This window comes from Diceros bicornis, chromosome 3, assembly GCF_020826845.1.
Source record: "Diceros bicornis minor isolate mBicDic1 chromosome 3, mDicBic1.mat.cur, whole genome shotgun sequence".
NCBI lineage: Eukaryota > Metazoa > Chordata > Mammalia > Perissodactyla > Rhinocerotidae > Diceros > Diceros bicornis.
Window position 1 is genome coordinate 41324250 of NC_080742.1, and position 19683 is coordinate 41343932.

At 35.4% G+C, this 19683-nt stretch overlaps 1 protein-coding gene across 10 annotated transcripts in view; it reads right to left on the reverse strand.

The window, feature by feature from the left end:
• The window catches only part of DGKB (diacylglycerol kinase beta), a 697510-nt gene that overhangs the window by 644402 nt on the left and 33425 nt on the right, over positions 1 to 19683 (reverse strand). The window lies entirely within an intron of this gene.

Consider the following 19683-nt stretch of genomic DNA (forward strand, 5'->3'; position numbering starts at 1 on the left):
TACTATAGCTGCCAAATTCCTCTTCACAATGGACTTATTTTAGTCAACTTAAGTTTTTACCCATAAAGTGAGTGTGGGAGACACATTCTAGGGTGAACCTCAATGAGTCACGCCCTTAGGATTGCAATCCCCTCCCCTTGAATGTGAGTGGCACTTGTGACTTGCTTTTAACAAATAGAATGTGGCAATCGCGACTCCCTTGATTAGATTACATTATATGGCAAAGGCAAAGGGATTTTGCAGATAATGAAAGTCCCTAATCAGTTGAGTTTAAGTCCATCAAAAGGAAGATCATCCTGGACGGACTCTATCTAGTCAAGTGAGTGAGCCCTTTAAAAGAGGGCCTAGGGGCCAGCCCAGTGGTGCAAGTGGTTAAGTGTGCACGCTCGGCTGGGGCGGTACGGGGCTTGCCAGTTCGGATCCCGGTGTGCACAGACGCACAGCTTGTCAAGCCATGCTGTGGTGGCATCCCATATAAAGTGGAGGAAGATGGGGACAGAGTTAGCCCAGGGCCAGTCTTCCTCAGCAAAAAAAAAAGAGAAGGATTGGCAGACATTAGCTCAGGACCAATCCTCATCACAAAAACTAACTAACTAACTAAACAACTAAATAAATAAATAAAAGAGGGCCTAGAAGTCAGAGACTGGAAGCAACACTCTCCCCCTCCCTCTCTCTCTCCCCCTCTCTCCCTCTCCCTCTCTCTCTCTCTCTCCCTTCCTCTCTCTCTCGCTTTCTGTTCCTGGCTTTGAAGAAGCAAGCTCCCATGAATTCTACAGCCTTAAGAAAATAAATTTTGCTAACAACCTGAGGGAGCTCAAAAGTACATCCTTCCTTAGTCCAACCTCCAGATGAGAATGCAGCCCTGCAGACACTTTGATTTTAGCCTTGTGAGACCCTGAGCAGAGAATTCAGCTAAGCCATGCCCAGACTCCTATCCACAGAAACTAAGAGATAATGAATGATGTTTGAAGCTGCAAAATCTGTGGTAATTTGTTAAGGAGGTATAGAAAACTAATACAATGATTATGAGATGGCACCTTATTTTTGTTTTAATTTGCTTATTTCAGATTCTAGGATACTGAACACCTTTTCCTGTGTCCCTTAGCCATTCAGGTATCCTTTTCAATACACTGCCCATTTAAATCCTTTTCCCCTGTTCCTACTGGGTTATTTTCCTTTTTCTTTTTCATATATCGGAGTTCTTCATATATAAATTTATTGCTTTAGGCATATTTCAGTTGTTGATGGTATCTTTGTTATCAGGATTTTAAATTTTATCTTGTTTAAACATACCAATTTCTATTTTGTAATTTATTATACATTTTTTAATAGTACATGCAGTTCTACATATCTTAAGAGACAGGAAGTCTAGAAACTATAAATGTCCAAAGTGAATGAATCTTTGTCTATATGGATAATTTCTTACTTGACCTGTGACATTTTAGAATTAAAACTGAAAGGATACTAGTTCTCAGCTATAATTAAGTTTCACATGCCAGTCACCTATAACAGCATTTTTCAGTGTAATGCAAAGGAATATTCAAGATTGTGGTGAGGAATGGGTATGTGAAGGTAAAACTATTTTCTAATATTGGCCTACAACACTTTAAAAAGATACCTAGGAATCTTGCTTTAGAGTTTATTGTTTGTTTTCAATTGCCTCAATAAGATGCTGCTTCACAGGAAATAGCCGATATTTCAGTACGTTTGTGTTCTTGGGTCTAACTGCCACGACCAGATTGTCCACAGCAGATCTCTATGTTCAAAAATGACTACAGGGCCAACCTGGTGGTGCAGTGGTTAAGTGAGCACACTCTGCTTCAGCGGCCCGGGGTCCGCAGGTCCGGATCCCGGGCGCGCACCAAAGCACCGCTTGTCGAGCCATGCTGTGGTGGTGTCCCATATAAAGTAGAGGAAAGTGGGCATGGATGTTAGCCCAGGGCCGATCTTCCCCAGCACAAAAGAGAAGGATTGGCATGGGATGTTAGCTCAGGGCTGATCTTCCTCAGCAAAAGAAAAAAAAAAAATGACTACAGCTCAAAGGACTTTGTAGACTGACAGTAACATACATCAAAGAATCAGCATGGTTATATTCTTCTCATATTTCTTTTGGGATATGAATGTATTTCTTCTGAGAAAAATAAAAATATAAAATATGTATAGAGATAAGAACATATGTGAAAGCAATGGAAGACATATGTAAAAGGGGACAATAAACTCTATACTAGATTAAGATCCCGCCCTGTGGAGCACGAACAAACAAGATTTGTTAAGTGAGGTGGCAGCTTCGAAGGGAGTATAATTACTTGGCCTGCAAAATGTGTATTATCATTAGGTGGCAGAGCACCATGAGGGATATTAAGTTGTCATGGTGTCAGATGGCAACAGATCAAGAAGTGAGGGGAAAGAGAAAAAAACCACTAGACTAGCAGACAGCCAAGAGATATGAACAGGCACCTTAGTAATTGACCAAGAAACAGAGATAAGGCGGATCAGAAAGGCAGTTGATAAAAACTAGAGTAGATAAGGTACAGATATTCAAATCTAAACAGTCATCAAGTGACAAGTGCATGTCCCTGTCATAGGTTCTGGGGAAAATAAACATGATTAAGCCATGGCCTCGGATCTTAATGATCTCACAGTCTACTTGGAAAGACAGACTTAAACACATGCATCTTTATATGAGGCTGCTTGGTGAATAACAGAGTGCTGTGGAAGCACAGAGGTGAAAGTGTGATTCAGACTGGGAAGATTAGGGAAAGCTACAAAGAGGACCTTGAATTATACGTTCACCAAGAGAGAGAGAACATGAGAGAGGGCATTCCAGGCAGCAGAAACATTGTGATCATCAATCAAATGATCCAAGCAGACAGTATCATGGGTGGATGTCAGGAATAGAAACCAAAGTCTGGGCTAAAAGAGATTGGTACCTGGACAAGAGATGTGAATATCAAGGAAAGAGGAAGGTAAAGGGAGGCAGAGTCAGAGTGGAGATTCCTTGTTAGTCTTGGTAATGAGATTTGATTCCTCAGTCATATGTGAAAATCTAATATATTGTTATTACTTCATTAAATATATATTTGTTCAGAGTCAGAAACAGACTATGTAAGTGAGCCAGAAAGAACAAGAAAAGCTTGACTTCAAAAGATGAGCCGAGAGAGCTGAAGTATGAAGGATCACTGCTTTTTATCTTCAGAATGTGCAAGAGTGGAGAAAGAGGTAACTAGCAGGGTTGAATGGCAGGAAAGATACATTTTCAGTCTTTCTTTTTCATTATTAAGAGTTCACAAATTTCCTTCTCCAAGCTCCTCCTACCAAACCACTGAAGATTACTGCCATATTCTCTTGAAGCAACATTTACTTTGGACATTTAATGATTAAAATCTCCATGTGTTTAATAAATATCTTCCTTTCTCCCACCACCTCCTTTCCTGATTAAATGCAAACACCAGGAATGTATAAATGCCCATCTCACAACAGTTGTGTTAGATCCACGGATCCCATTTATGTTATAATGTCACTTACAATACACACTAAGGACACCTGATTAGACACAGCATATAGCCAAAGTTATAACAAAGGCCTAGTTGCAAAAATTTAGGTGATTTCAACGAACAGTCAGATGACCAGAAAAGTGTACCAAGAAATAAGAAACAAACTGATGAGATCTACTTACTTATCTTCACTGTCACAAACAAGATGACAACAAGAAACAATTTCATTAACTAAAGAAACAATGGAAAAAGCAGCTCTGTATTTTCATACTTAAATGATATAAATTCTAACAACAATGTGCCAGGTATTTCCTTTGTTAAATACCTTCTTTGACTAAAAAGGACAGCATGATATATACTAAAAGACAAACTATTATTTTTGTCATTTTAGAAACTGTGAAATTTTATAACATAAAGCACTTGTTTAAAAATGTCTTATGTTTCAAATCTATGAAGGAGTAAGGATTTTCTTACAAAAGAAAAATGTCATTCATTATTGATAATTCATTGCCTCTCTTGTAACACAAGTGCTTCTTGGACAAAATTCGAACTCTGATGACAGTCATATACATCTATATTTGTCTCCCAAGTTTAATTCTTTTATATGTGTACATAATGCCTAATAAGTTGGTATTGAGGAAATTATTTTGTGAAGGGTGGACAAAAACCGAGATAAGTCAGGAAGAAAAAGGAAATGATTTTAAAATGGTATTTTGGTGTCATTTTCCAAAGATAGTCCATTCTCTTTTGATCACACTGTAAAATTGGATGATATGTAAATCCTAAGAGATGAGTATTTCAGTGACAGACTATTAATCTATAGAAATTTTAAATTAGATGTTTTTAAGGTTATTTATCAGTTTTACAGTTTCAAATGGCCCAGTTCTATGTTATATATTTAGAAGACTGTGTAAAACAATCTCCTTGTGTTTTTTCCCTCAGGATAATAAATGGTTCATGTGCAGTATCAAGGGATCTTTGAACACTGATATTATGTGCAAAATTGTGTGAATATATGTGTACACTTCAGAGAAAAAATTCTTGGATTTTGTGACATTCTTTAAAGGTTCTATGATTCTAAATATTGAGATCACAGATTTTTCCGAGAATTTAAAATGATGCCATTTACTTCCTTCATAAATAGTGAATGAGACATTATATCCCTTTTTACCTGTATCCTAGTAAGAAAATGATTATTAGCAGTGATGCCAGACATCATTGTACCAGGAATTCAAACTTAGGATGATTTTCACATAATCTTATTTTTTCAAGGCAGCTGACATATGTGTGTAATAAATCTAGACCACTGAAATTCTTTGACCATCATATTTATTATATGAATTGTATAAATGTACCGGGTTTTTCATTATTTGCAATTTTTATATTTTATATTTCTCAGACCCTGAGGCATACAATAAAATGTACAAACTTATTTCTGCTCAGCTATACTTTCAGAAAGGAAATAGGTGTATTAAATAGATATTGTGATAAAAATATGTGTTAAAATGTCTAGGATTCAATGGGAAAAGAGGCAAAAGAAAAGACTAAAGAGCTCCTAACATTTCTCCTTACAAATTGTTCTTTTTTTTTTTAACATATAATGCAGTTGTATCTCCTCATTCACCTTTAAAATTTTTTTGTATATGTGTATTGCTGTCTTAACCACTTTAGTTCTATTGCATTAAATGTTTTATACAGGTTACAAAAATCATTAAATTTACTTTTGATTTTTTCTATGCTTTCCTTCAGGAATGATTATTTAAAATAATCTTCAACAGAACTCTTTTTATATTAGATACTTCAAAAAGTGATGATATGATGTAGTATAGAGAGTCAGGAAATACAGACTTGGTCATGGCAGTGAGCCCTAAGAATATGCTTGAATTATTTTTAATTTGTTTTTATTTGATGGTCTGCACATAGCAAACCATTTTAAATTGCACTTCTTTCCATTTTAGTGAAGTTCTGAAACTTTTTATATTTATTAGGTGTTCATAATATTTTGCATGTGTATAAATTGCCTCTTCAAATCACTTCATCCAGTTTTCTACTGTTTTTTTCTTACATATTTTATTAATGTACTATTTTTACTAGATATTAATCATTTGGCTCTAGTGTGTTGTAAATATTGTCTCTCATTTCAATTTCAAAAGACGTTGGACATAGTTTGTAATTATGGTAAAAAAACTAACAATATTTCTATTAAAGCTACATATTTTAGAATTAAATATAAAACTACAATTTCACGAGTATACTATTTTACATGAGAAATTGGAAAATCACTTCAAACTCAAGAGGAATGGACATTTACTACATATTTATAGTTGTATAAACAAACAAGGATGTTAATAATATGAATTAAAGTACAGTTTTACCACACATCTGTGGACAGCCGATTTTCGACAAAGGAGCCAAGAACATACAATGGTGAAAGGAAAATCTCTTCAACAAATGGTGTTGGGAAAACTGGACGGCCACAGGCAAGAAAATGAAAGTAGACCATTATCTTACACCATACACAAAAATTAACTCAAAATGGATTAAAGACTTGAATGTAAGACCTGAAACCATGAAAATTCTAGATGAAAACATAGGAAGCATGATCAACATTGGTGTCACCAACATATTTTTAAGCACCATGTTGGACTAGGCAAGAGAAACAATAGAAAAAATAAACAAATGGGACTACATCAAACTAAAAAGCTTCTGCAGTGAAGGAAACCATCAACAAAACAAAAACACAACCTAACAATTGGGAGAAGATACTTGCAAACCATATATCTGAAAAGGGGTTAATCTCCAAAATATATAAAGAACACATACATATCAACAACAAACAAACTAACAACGCAATTAAAAAATGGGCAAAAGACCTGAACAGACATTTCTCCAAAGAAAATATACAGATGGCCAATAGGCACATTAAAAGATGTTCAATATAATTAACTATCAGGGAAATGCAAATCAAAACTGCAATGAGATATCACCTCACGCCCATCAGAAGAGCTATAATTAACAAGACAGAAAACAACAAGTGTTGGAGAGGATGTGGAGAGCAGGGAACTCTCATACACTGCTGGTGGGAGTGCAAACTGGTGCAGCCACTGTGGAAAACAGTATGGAGATTCTTCAAAAAATTAAAGATAGAACTACCATATGATCCAGCTATTCCACTGCTGGGTATTTATCCAAAGAACATGAAAACACCAAGGAGTAAAGATACATGCACCCCTGTGTTCATTGCAGCATTATTCACAATAGTCAAGACTTGGAAGCAACCTAAGTGCCCATCAACAGACAAATGGATGAAGAAGTTGTGGTATATATACACAATGGAATACTACTTAGCCATAAGAAATGATGAAATCCAGCCATTTGTGACAACATGGATGGACATTGAGGGTATTATGCTAAGCAAAATAAGCCAGAGGGAGAGGGTCAAATACCATATGATCTCACTCATAAGTAGAAGATAAAAACAACAACAAATAAACACATAGAGACAGAGATTGGATTGGTGGTTACCAGAGGGGAGGGGGAGGGAGGAGGAGAGGGAGGGGGGCAAAAGGGATGATTAGGCACATGTGTGTGGTGATGGACTGTAATTAGTATTTGGGTGGTAAACATGATGTAATCAATGCAGAAATAGAAGTATAATGATGTATGCCTGAAATTTATACAATGTTACTGCAATAAAAATAAATAAATAAATAAATAATACAGTTTTAAAGTTTTGGGCAGTTATGTTAAAATTACATAGATATTAAATTAAAAGCGGGACATTGACTTTGCAAAATTACCATTATTTAAGAATTTTTGTCCCAATATAATTTGCCTCCAGAAGTTATTTTTTAATTATAATCATTTTTATTTTACACAATAGTTTTCATAGATATGCTTCTGTAGGATTCCACTTGTTCTTTAATTCATTTAAATGAAAAAGTCTGTATGTCAAATATTTACCAAAAAAAAAAACCAACACACACATAAGCATGCACATATGCACAAGTGCACACATACAATTAGAGCAGAACTGTGTTAATGGACCATAATAGCACCGGAAGCATACCACTCTCCAATCAACAAGCATTTATCTAGCATCTGCAATGGGCCTAGCATGTTTCCACATTCCAGTGATACAAAGGCGAATAAACTCAAAACTTGCCCTGGAGAAGTTCAAAATCTGGTTGACAATGGATAGCGTATATAAATTGTTAAAATACAAGGAGATAAATGCAAAGAGACTTATGTTTAAGCCCAGTGGTGGGAAAACAACTGAGTTTAGGTAAAAAGTTGCTAAAAAAACATTTCACAGAAAATGTAATTTTGAGCAGAATCTTATAGAAGCACTAGGAATTAGCAAGGCAGAAGGAACAATATATGTAAAGATAGAGAAATGTGTAACAGCCAAGGGTGTTATAAGCCATTTAATATGACAGAGCAGAGGCTATAGACAAAGGGATGATACATGATGGTGGGGAAAAAATGGAGTCAGAAGCCGTATTATGCTAGGCTGAGCCCTTAAGATTTTATTCTTTAGGTGATGGGTAACTATTTTAAAAATACAAGTAGGAGAATCTCATCATTTCATTCGTGTTCCAGATGGAATTCTGCTGGCATTTAAGGAAAGACAGGCAGGGCTAGCGAGGAGGCTTTGCGAGGGTGCCAGTAGAGATATTACAGACAGGCACGAAGGTCACTGCAGTGGGGATGAAGAGGAAATGGCAAATTCTAGAGATATTTCAGAGTTTAAAATTGAGAAGAATCGATGAACTTAGAGACGATCAAAAATGACCCTGGTAAATTTTAATTCCATTAGTGGGACTCTGGAAGAACAATGGATTTGTATTTGAGTTAAGGGAAATGACTTTAATGAAATTACGCTGCATTTCTAATACCTGTGAGTTCCAGGCCTTGCCTAATTTACGCTCAGATCCATTCCCTGTTTCTCCTATGACATTTCCCTGGCTCCCTTTCTAACCGCCTGTAGCAAACCATGACATAGAAATAGAGGGCAGGAAGAAGGGAGTATCCATATATTTCTTTCTCTCTTGTTCTGCCTGGATTGGAGAGCTCATTTTCTGGCACTGTCCTCTATGGTTCCAGCTTCTCACCTTACTACCCAACGCACTATGGCCTGAGCTCTCCCAGGAAAGCCTGGACTTTTGGATTCTTGTTAAACTCTTTATGGAGTTTCTTCAGCCTTAAGGTAGTAGTGGCCTCCTGCTGTTGCTAATCTCTGTTTGGCTTCTCTTTCTTCCATCAACTTTGCTACCAAATGACTGAAATGGTTCCTGTCTCTTGTCTGAACTTTGGTCGATACTCCGTGGAACATTCAAGCTACTATGTACAGTTAGAAGGAATAAAAGCAGGGTAGGGATCCAGGGCAGAGTTCTATCTGAATTGAAAGACTGGGGAGTCATCATGTATATATGAACGATAAATGATCAAAGAGAATGTGTTGAGTGAAAAGAAAGTCAAGGATGGAGCTAAGCTGGAATGAGAGAGAAAAGATTGAGAGAAGGCATTGTATGCTCAGATAATTTGAAATGAACTCAGGAAAAAGTGAAATTTAAAGAGAGCACTGAAAATAACTATAATTTTCATGAGTTAAGGTAGAAACATAAGGCATTCCTGGTGACATAAATTGTATAAGCAAAAGCACAGAGATGAATAAAAAAATACAGATAATGATGGAAGAGGTTGGGAGGTGGTGATGGAGGAAGGTTATTTCCCAGACTGAAGAGTCATGACTTAGAGAGGCATAGACTTAAAAAAGGTTTTATTTGGATCAATTATTTAATAGTTAGCTTTTGGTATTCTGTTATCAAGATATTAATTCCCATATAGAAACTAGCTCACACAAGAAAGTCAAAAAAACTAATCTGGTTTTATATTTTTGAAATAGTTTCAATTAAGTTTGGAATACAGATGGTACCTAATTTTTAATTATATTTGAATTTATTGGGCTACCCCTTTGATATAATAACTCCATTTCTAAAAAGTAAAATGAGGATAGCTGTCAATGACTTTGATAGTTATCAACAAAATAAATCCTTTCACACACAGGATTTTCTACAAAAACAGCCAGCAAAGATAATGCAGAACATACCCAGATTTTAATTAATCTCCAGAATGAGTTTATTCTCTTTTCATTACTTTTAAAAGTGTGGTCCCGGTATGGAGTCTGCCAAAGGAATGGTAATTAGTGCCAAATATGTGTATTCTCAGACAAATTAGATGTCTCAACTTCTTATTATTTTAAATCTTCTGAAGACTTTCCTCAAATAAAACAACACTTATTCATTCATTCGTTAGTAGTAAATAATCTTTTTGATTGACAGAGATGGAGAGCATCATGTACTAGTAGTAATTTTTTGAGCTACACTATTATACAAAACTTCTGGAAAGTAAGCCTAAACAGGATGTCTAAATTATTTGTGATAATTATGAATAACATAAGTAAAATATTATTGTATAAAGGTAGCTCAGATGGAGTTAAATGATGATTTTTATAAAGCAGTGATTCTCAACTTGAGACAATTTTGCACCCCAGGAGATATTTGGCAATGTCTGGAGAGAGTTTTGATTGTCATGACTGGGGTGGGTGTGGGGAATGCTATTGGCATCTAGTGGGTAGAGGCCAGAGATGCTGCTACATACCATGTAGTACACATAACAAGCCCCAAAGAATTATCTGGCCCAAAATGTTAATAGTGCCAAGGTTGAGAAATTTTGTTATAAAGCTTTCCACGTAAGCTGGTGCTTTTTAAATATTAATATGCATAAACTGTGGTGGATCAGATTTTTATGATGCTGGTGACTATTTCATAGGTCAATTAATTATCTGAAGACAGTAGCCCTGTTTCTTAATACAGCCACACACATTTATTAAGTAGTGTTTCAGAAAAACACCCATTTTCTAATCAACTTTTTCTGAAATGTCATACATTTTGCATTTAAATTGTTTTCAGAACTAATTTTCAGCAGTATATAAAATATATTAAGGCCAACATTTTTATTTGTTTGTATGTTTTTATAATAATAAGTTCTTGACATGTTTTATTTCCTTTTACTGACATGGCACTTGTGAAATTATTCTTTAAATTTAAAAACTGACCATGTGTTTCTGAAAGTGGAGCGCTAATTTTTCACTCATTTGCTTTATAGTGCTTGTGAGCAACAATAAAGCTCTAAATATTTATAAATTATTAAAAGTAAATGTAATTAACCTACATAAATATCTCAGATGAGATATATTTTCTCCTTTACTTTTAATAGAGTGCAAAAATAACTTAGGCTTCTGTTTACTCCTTTGAGAATCATCTTATAAATAATACTAGCAGAGCAGATAAAATACGGTGCTTTAGGATATGTATGCTGGAACAACTAGCTTTGATTCTTTGACTGATGTCTAATTCTGAGATATCTGCCAAAACAATCAAATCAGCTGTCCAGTCATACATCATTAACAGAATACTAAGGTATCACTGACAAAGGTTGCAGCAGTGTTCTTGAGGTATTTCCCTTTGCATTTATAGCTGATTTCAAATTGTATGCAAAGTGACGTAGTAACAGAAGTATGAGATTCGGAGTCAGACAGAGCTGAATTGAATTCCATCTTTAATCCTCATTAACATCGCTGCTTCTCTATTTCATCATCACATGTAATCTCCATGGAACTGGACCTTGTTCTAGCTCTACTCTGACCAAGAACTCTCTTGGGGTCAGTCTTTCATTGACAATAATGTGGATTGTCTGGAAGATTTTGTGGTAAAATACAGAAGAAGGAACTATTGCACATATTTTCCAATGCAAGATACCCCCTTAAACGTCTCCCTGATCGCTGCTCCTGCTGTAGCTGTCCCACATGTTTGCCTCTCTGCCTTCTTCCGTAGATTCTCACTTCACAGATCCTCTAGGTATAGGAGCTCTGGCTCTGCTTCCCAATCCCACGCCTTCTCACCTTCTTCCCTTTAACTCTTCCCACCATTTATTTTTAATGAACAATTTGTCTTCCTTTTAACTTTTCCAATTTTCCATTTTCCAGTCTCCCTCTTTAGAAGTGGAAAAGAGGGTGAATTTTCTCTTTTAAATGTAATATGAGAAAACAGTACCTACCTCAAGGGGTTATTGTGAAATTAAAGGCCGAAGAATCTAGCATAATCTCTGTTGCCTATTTAAGCCATCAATCAATGTCAGTAAATTGTTAGTTCCCTGCTTCCTTGCATAAATGCAAATTCCAAGTTCCTCAGGGAAGATGAAGACATAAAACAGCTCCGTGAAGATATTTGAAGAAAGAAATTCTCACCATTATTCGTCTTAGAGGTAAAGATAGAATATCTTTATTAAACTGCAAGGACAGTCTTTCTAGATATTACAATCTAGACATTATCAGAATTCTTCATAACTGAATGTTATAAATTCTACCTTGGGATGGCAATCACTAAAATAACCAAGCCCACAGAGATGAGCAATGGCATCTTGCCAAAGGGAATATTACATACAAAGAAAAAAATCATGTTCCTTATCAAAATGAGTTATGGTAAAGAAAAAACAACCTATGGAATTCTTGGAAAATGAAATTCAATTAAGAATTTAGCATTGGTTTTTACTTCACATTGGAGACTTTGACACATTATCACATTTTAATGGGATTAAACACTTAAAGTTTAACTGGATCCATAATTTCCTGTGCAGTTCAAAGTTTAAAGGGTTTTTTTTGTTGTTGTTTTTACTAATGCATTCTATTACCCCTTTGTAATTGAGCATGTATTCCTCCAAAAGAGGAATAGAGTTAGCCCTCCGTAGCCACAGGTTCCGCATCCTTGGATTCAACCAATCGCAGAAGGAAAGGCCTATGATGTTTGCATCTGTACTGAATATGTACAAGGTTTTTTCTTGTTATTGTTGCCTGAACAATACAGTGTAACAACTATTTATGTAGCATTTATATTATATTAGGTATTATAGGTAATCTAGAGATGATTTAAAGTATATGAGAGGAGGTGCGTAGGTTATATGCAAGTACTACGTCATTCTATATAAGGGACTTGAATGCCCATGGATTTTGGTATCCTCGAGTGTCCTGGAACCAATCTCCTGCACATACCGAGGGAGGACTGTACTTTTTCCATTTTTAGGAAAATGTTTATGCTGCCATGCTGTATCATAGTATTGTTATTAATGCCCATTCTTAAATAAATAAATTAATTCAAGTCAAATAATTAAGCACTTTACTTCTGAAAAGAAATATGATCAATCTTACCTCGACAAAACCATTTCTGAAAGTTTATTCTCATTGAATTATATAAAAGTAGTTCATTCATAGGGAAGAATATATTACAAGCATTTACTGTGCTTGGGTATTTCTCTGTTCTATACCTAACATCTTTTGAAACAATTTTGTACACAATGTATACTTTTAAATTAATTCTGCTTTGCATTGACAATAATTTACTTATATCTAGTCATTATCAATGGATCATGATATGGTAATAAACAAACAAGAATTTACCCACTAACATCCATGCTATACCAGAAAATCTAATTTATGATTTGGGAGACAATATTCAATAATGTTTAGTAATCCAACATTTATTTTTAATTACATTCTGTCTTGACTATCCTTCCCCCTCTCTATTTTCTAATTTCCTTTATCAAATTTTTTCCCTTTATCCAACACCTTAACCCATAGTGGTAGACTGCTAGTCTTGGCTCTACATGCTTTTTCCGAGTGATCTCATGTCTTTGGATTCCACTGCTACCACGTGAAAAAGCCATCTAAACTTATCTCAGCCCATAATTCTCACCTGACATCCAAGCCTACAGAGTGGTATATTAACCAGGCATCTTCATCTAGGTATCCTACAGATACCTTAAATGAAGTACTCTCTCCAGTCTCCTGTTTATCCCCCTTGTATCTTCCTATAACCTGCATTGTAGGTGCACAAGCAATTTTTTTGACATTGAATAAATGAGTAAAATGAAATAAACAGACACATGAAATAATGAGTTAATTCTTTAAAAAATACCTTGACCTCCTGCTCAGGATATTTTCCCTACTGTCTTTGAAAAAACCTTTTTCCATTTTCTCTAATTATGGAAATTCTGACAAAGACTAAATTAAATCTGACCTTCTTGAGAAAATTCAGCTCTAGCTACCATGATTCACCCTACTCTGATTTACTAGCCTGAAGGTCAGTCCCATAGAGTTTATCACTTATTTATGAAATTCTTGTTGTTCTCTGCTTTTGGTAATGTTAATATGCCTAGATGTTTGGTATGTTAATATTACCTAGAATTTGGACTAACTGAGAAGGAAGAGGCCTCTTGTTTCTTATAAAACATGCATAGCACATGCTGCAAAACAATTCTTGGAACACACACATCACTCATCTATCAAATCATTAACAAGCATTTAGTGAGCCTTTACTAAGTGCCAGCACTATTTAATTTTGTAAAAATATTAACATATTTATTACGCTAATTGCTATGTACAGGGAGATATATTTGGTGATTGCAACACCATGGATCTGAGCTCATGTGGTTTTGACCCACATACCATACAGCAGAAAGCTCTGGTAAACCACTACTGTATTTTTTTTCTTTTTCTCTTTCTTTTAAACTTTTTTTTACCTTGAAAACCCTATGATGAGACAGTCCAAAATGAAACATGAAATAGTGCTGGAAGCTGAGCCCCCCAGGTTGGAAGGCACTCAGACAGTTACGGGGAAGAGTAAAGAACAAGTACAAATAGCACTGTTGTTGCTCATGACGCAACTATGCTAAAGCTGAAAGGATGTCTAGCGGCTGATGTGCACAAAGGCGAAAGGAAAGTCCAATGTTGTACAACACACACAATAGGAACGTGTAATGTGAGAAGCATGAATCAGAGCAAACTGGAAATTGTAAGGCAAGAAATGGAACATTTAAATATTGCAGTGCTTGGCGTTGGTGAACTAAAATGGACTGGATTGGGACACTTTCAGTCAGACAACTAGGAAGTGTTCTGCTCTGTAAATGACAAACTCAGAAGAAACAGAGTGGTTCTAATACTGAGGCAAGACGTAGCTCAGGCAGTTAGGGGCTATAATGCAAGGTCTGACCAAATAATATCAATCCGATTTCTGGGAAAACCTAATGACATAATCATCATCCAAGTCTATGTTCCAACTACAGATGCTGAAGAAGATGAAATTGAAAGTTTTTATGCAAGTTTCCAAGAAGAAATTGATCATATTCCAAAAGAAGACATGCGGATAATTATAGGTGACTGGAATGCAAAAGTAGGAAATAAAGTGGAATCAAACTTTGTCAGAAAATTTGGACTAGGGTTCAGAAATGAAGGGGACTAGCTTGTGGATTTTTGTGAAGCCAACAATCTGTCCATCGCAAATACATACTTCAAGCAACCAGACAGACAACTGTATACATGGACATCACCAGATGGCCAATATAGAAGTCAAATAGAGTATGTAATTGGAAGCAGGAGATGGAGAAGCTGTATTCTCTCTGCCAAAAGAAGACCGGGGCAGATTGTGGTCCTCACCACAGGCTGTTAATATCAAATATCAGAGTAAAGTTGAAGAAGAGCACGAAAAGAATCATAGTGCCAAAATATAATGTAAGCACCATTCCCACGAATTTAAAGTGCACATAAAAAACAGATTTGCATTGTTAAACTTAATTGACCCAGAACCAGAAGATCTGTGGACTGAAACCAGAATTATTATTAAGGAAGAATGTGAAAAGACAATACCTGAAGTGAAAAGAAAAGAAAAATTGAGATGGATGACAGAATAAACACAAAAATTGTTAAGGACAGGTAAGAAGCAAAAGTAAAAGGTGAAGAAAGCAGGATTAGAATCCTGAATGCAGTTTTTCAGCAACTATCACATAGAGATGATAAAGAGAACTACCATAATGGCCAATGCAAAGAGATAGACGAAAACAACAAAAAAAGAAGAAGAAGAGGTTTGATTCAAGAAATCAAAGGGAAATTTAAACCTAGATTAGGAATGCTGAATGACCAACAGGGAGGCACACTATCTGATCAAGAGTAAAGAGAAGAAGGTGGAAACAGTATACTGAAGATCTATACAGAAGAGATAAAAGGACGACAGAATCATTTGAAGAAGATTCCTATGAGGAAGAACCCATAATTCTAGAAAGCGAAGTGAAAGCTGCCCTGAAAGTACTGGGAAGAAAAGTTACCAGGGGTAGATGGGACATTGATAGAATTATTTCAAGCCACAAAGACTGAATCTGTCAAAATCCTAATGAGAATATGCCACCAAATATAGAAAACAAAACAATGGCCTACAGACTGGAAATGCTCAATATATATCTCAGTCCCCAAGAAAGGAGATGCCCAGGAGTGCAGTGACTATAGGACCATTGCCCTAATTTTTCATGCGAGTAAAGTGATGCTCAAGGTGCTGCAACAGAGACTTTTACCTCATATAAAACAAGAAATGCCTCATGTCCAAGCTGGATTTCGAAAAGGGAGAGGCACATGAGATCAATTGCGATAATTCCTTGGCTACTGAAGTGCTCCATAGAATTTCTGAAGGTTAGTCTATGTTTTATAGACTACAGTAAAGCCTTTGCGTGGATCATGAAAAGCTATGAGCTGCCCTGAAAGAAATGGGCGTGACTCAGCACTTGTTTGTCTTGATGTGTAACCTGTCTTGTGGACAAGAAGTCACTGGCAGGACAGAATATGGAGAAATGGAATGGTTTCCTACAAGCAAACGTGTCGGACAAGGGTGTATTTTATCTCCCTATCTGTTGACTCTGTATGCAGAACATATATGGAAAACTGGGCTAGACTCAGAGGAAGGAAGAGTGACAATTGGTGGAAGAAATATCAACAATCTAAGATACGCAGATGACACCATCTTACTGGCAGAAAGCAGCAATGACTTGAAACGACTTCTGACAAAAGTACAAGAAGACTTAAAGTGCCAAAGCAGGGCTGCATTTGAACATCAAGAAGACAAAAATCATGACCCCAGAAGAACTACACACCTTTAACACAGAAAATGAAGACATTGAAATTGTTAAAGATTTTGTTTACCTTGGTTCAGTCATCAATTTAAAAGGAGACTACAGCCAAGAAATCGAGGAGACAGACTTGGAACAGCAGCAATGACAGAACTAGGAAAGATCATCAAGTGTAAGGAAGTGTCATTAGAGACTAAGGCCAAGATTATCCACACCCTCGTATTCCCAGTTACTATGTACAGGTGTGAAAGCTGGACAGTGAAGAAGGCCGACAGGAAAAAATTGATTCATTTAAAATACAGTGTTGGAGGAGAGCTCTATGGATATGCTGGATTGCCAGAAAGATGAACAAGTGGGTCCCAGAGCAAATTAAGCTTGAACTATCACTGGAGGCAAAAATGATACAACTGAGGCTGTCCTACTTTGGGCACAATGTGAGAGCGCAGGATTCTTTGGAAAAGACAATAATGCAGGGAAAAGTAAAAGGCAGCAGGAAAAGAGGAAGACCGAATAGGAGATGAATTGACTCTATAAAGGAAGCCATAGGCATGAGTCTACAGGAGCTGAGCAGGGCTGTTGAGGACAAGACATTGTGGACATCACGCATTCATAGGGTCGCCAGGAGTCAGAACCGACTTGATGGTATGTAACAACAATGGGAAGATGTAAGGATGGATGGCATGGTGCAGACATTAGCTGATCACTATCAAAGTGAATTTTAATGTTTACCCATTTAGTTTTTGCACTTTTATCTAAAACAACCTTTAGAAGTTTGAAATGTAAGCATTCTCTATGCTTTTTGCTAAAACTTCTATCATCAGTATGGCAGTTTGCCCAAAATAAAGCTCTCGAGACAGGACTGGGATTCTCAAGAACATCAACCTCCCTAAGTTATTTGTGAAGCAAAGGGCAAAATGGTGATTCATTAGATCTAAAAATAAATATGAGTTTGTAAAGGATGAAAAATCAAGCATCATAAGTCATTTCTGCAGTTTAATATAAGAACCTATCATATATTAATCTGCTCATATTGTTCATTAGATAAATATGCTACCTATTTTTCCAATGCTGATTCTGAATAAGAAAATGACAGAACAGGGATAACAAATATATGATATATCTGCTACCAGTGAGCACTCCCCTCCCCAACACACAAACAGCCACAGTCATAAATAAATGACTAAAATATTTTACTACTGAGCCCAGAGGCAGGCTCAGAATCCTCTACACAGCATTAGCAGTAAATGTTACCCGTTGATTAATGATGGCATATATAATGAAACCTATTTCTCACCTGCTTTAGAATCATAGAATTTACAGAAAATAATTCAACAAAGTGTCTGTCTTATATCGTATTACACTGCAAATGCCTAGCACAGCTCTGATTTAGGGTAGATACTAGATAAATTGTTCCAGTTAACTTCTTATATGTATTCTTTATATACACATACTTACGTATATACACACTTTTCAATGACATGTACATGCACAACAAATTATAGTTAATTTTGAGCTTCACTATTTCTAGACAAAATTACCTAACAGTCCAAAATTATAGATTTATCATTACTGAAGATCTCTGAATTGAGTGAAAATTACTTAAAAGTCATTCAGTTTCTTTAAAGAAATATAATCCGTAGAATTCAGTAATGGCACTATTTATGTATTCTATGAGTAATTTATAACTTATTCTATGGGTAACATAAAATATTACATAGGTAGTTACTACAAAAATATAAATAATTTTATTAATTAATCAATATATGGAAAAAACAGATTGCTGAGTTACTAAGAATGAAACAAAAATATTCAGTAGTGATTTTAAAACATTTCCAGTAGCAGTATTCTTTCTTTGAATAAAATTCTACTAGTACAGACAATGTATCAAATACAGGGTTGAAAATGAAGTAGAGATGTACCCAGTTATCCTGAATTACCACTTACACACACACACACACACACACACACACTTCTTAAGAAACCTGTTTTGAAAATGCTCAGAAAATCAGGACCTGAGCTCCTCTGCTCTACTCAGACTCTTTCATTGATTCACCCACTTCTCTTTAATCAGGATTTATTTTATCCCAATTGAACTCATGGATCATTTCAGTAGACATGCATTTACTATAATGCAATTTTTGAGGAAACAAGTTAGTTGATATAGCTTAGCACTGGAAACAGCATATATTTTCCACATTTCAAATTAAATCCATTAAGGTAAATAATATAAACATATTCTTTTCCTTTATTTGTCTTAATATATCAGATGTGCTTAACATATGAGAATCTCAATTTTCTTATCTACAAAAATCTTACCATGAGATTATGATGATGAAACATATTATACTATTGTATAGTACAGTAAATAATACTGTTAATATGTAATACTAAATATTAATATATAATATATAATACTGTATACATATATGATTTAAAAAGTTGGGGATTATTGCTACAAGAGATTGAAATCATCTGAAATATTTTTTTTTCAGTAACAACTGAAAAAAGTGACAATTGCAACAAACTTCATTCTACCCTGAGCTTAGAGGCATTATTCAAAATTAATCCCCCCACATAGATTTATTATTAGATACAATATAGAGTCTTAGATCACACAGTCCCCTGCATGTAAATTTTCAAGTTGTTTCTCAAAAATAAGTAGGAGGAAAAAATAGCTTTGTAATGTCTTCTCTTTCCAAACTCTTTTTTTCATCTCGCTAGCTTAAGGAAAAAACAGAAAAAAAAAATTAAACGACTAAATATTTTGTATAATTCTGTATGGATCTTTACATGGTAAGAGATTTTTCTTCTGGGTTTCTTCCCGAAAGTGATGGACAGTATGCAAATAATAAGATAATTTTACAAGAGTTTGATCAACATTATATTAAAAGAAGTGATTATGAAGAAATGAAGCTGTCTCTACAAGCTACAGACAAAATAAGTTTCATTCTTCTAAAGCTATTTGCCACCTAGGACCTTCCATTCTTTTCAAACATCCTCATTGAATGCCAAATGCTATTTCTTTTATTTCAGAAGGGAAATTCTGCTTCCTGTATATGATTGCAGCTTAAAATCTAGTAATACTTTAACCATTCACTTTTTAGAAGTCATCATACTTTTTCTTATTAAGCCACAAAGCTAACTGAACATATCTATCTGAAATATGTCTATATATGTATAT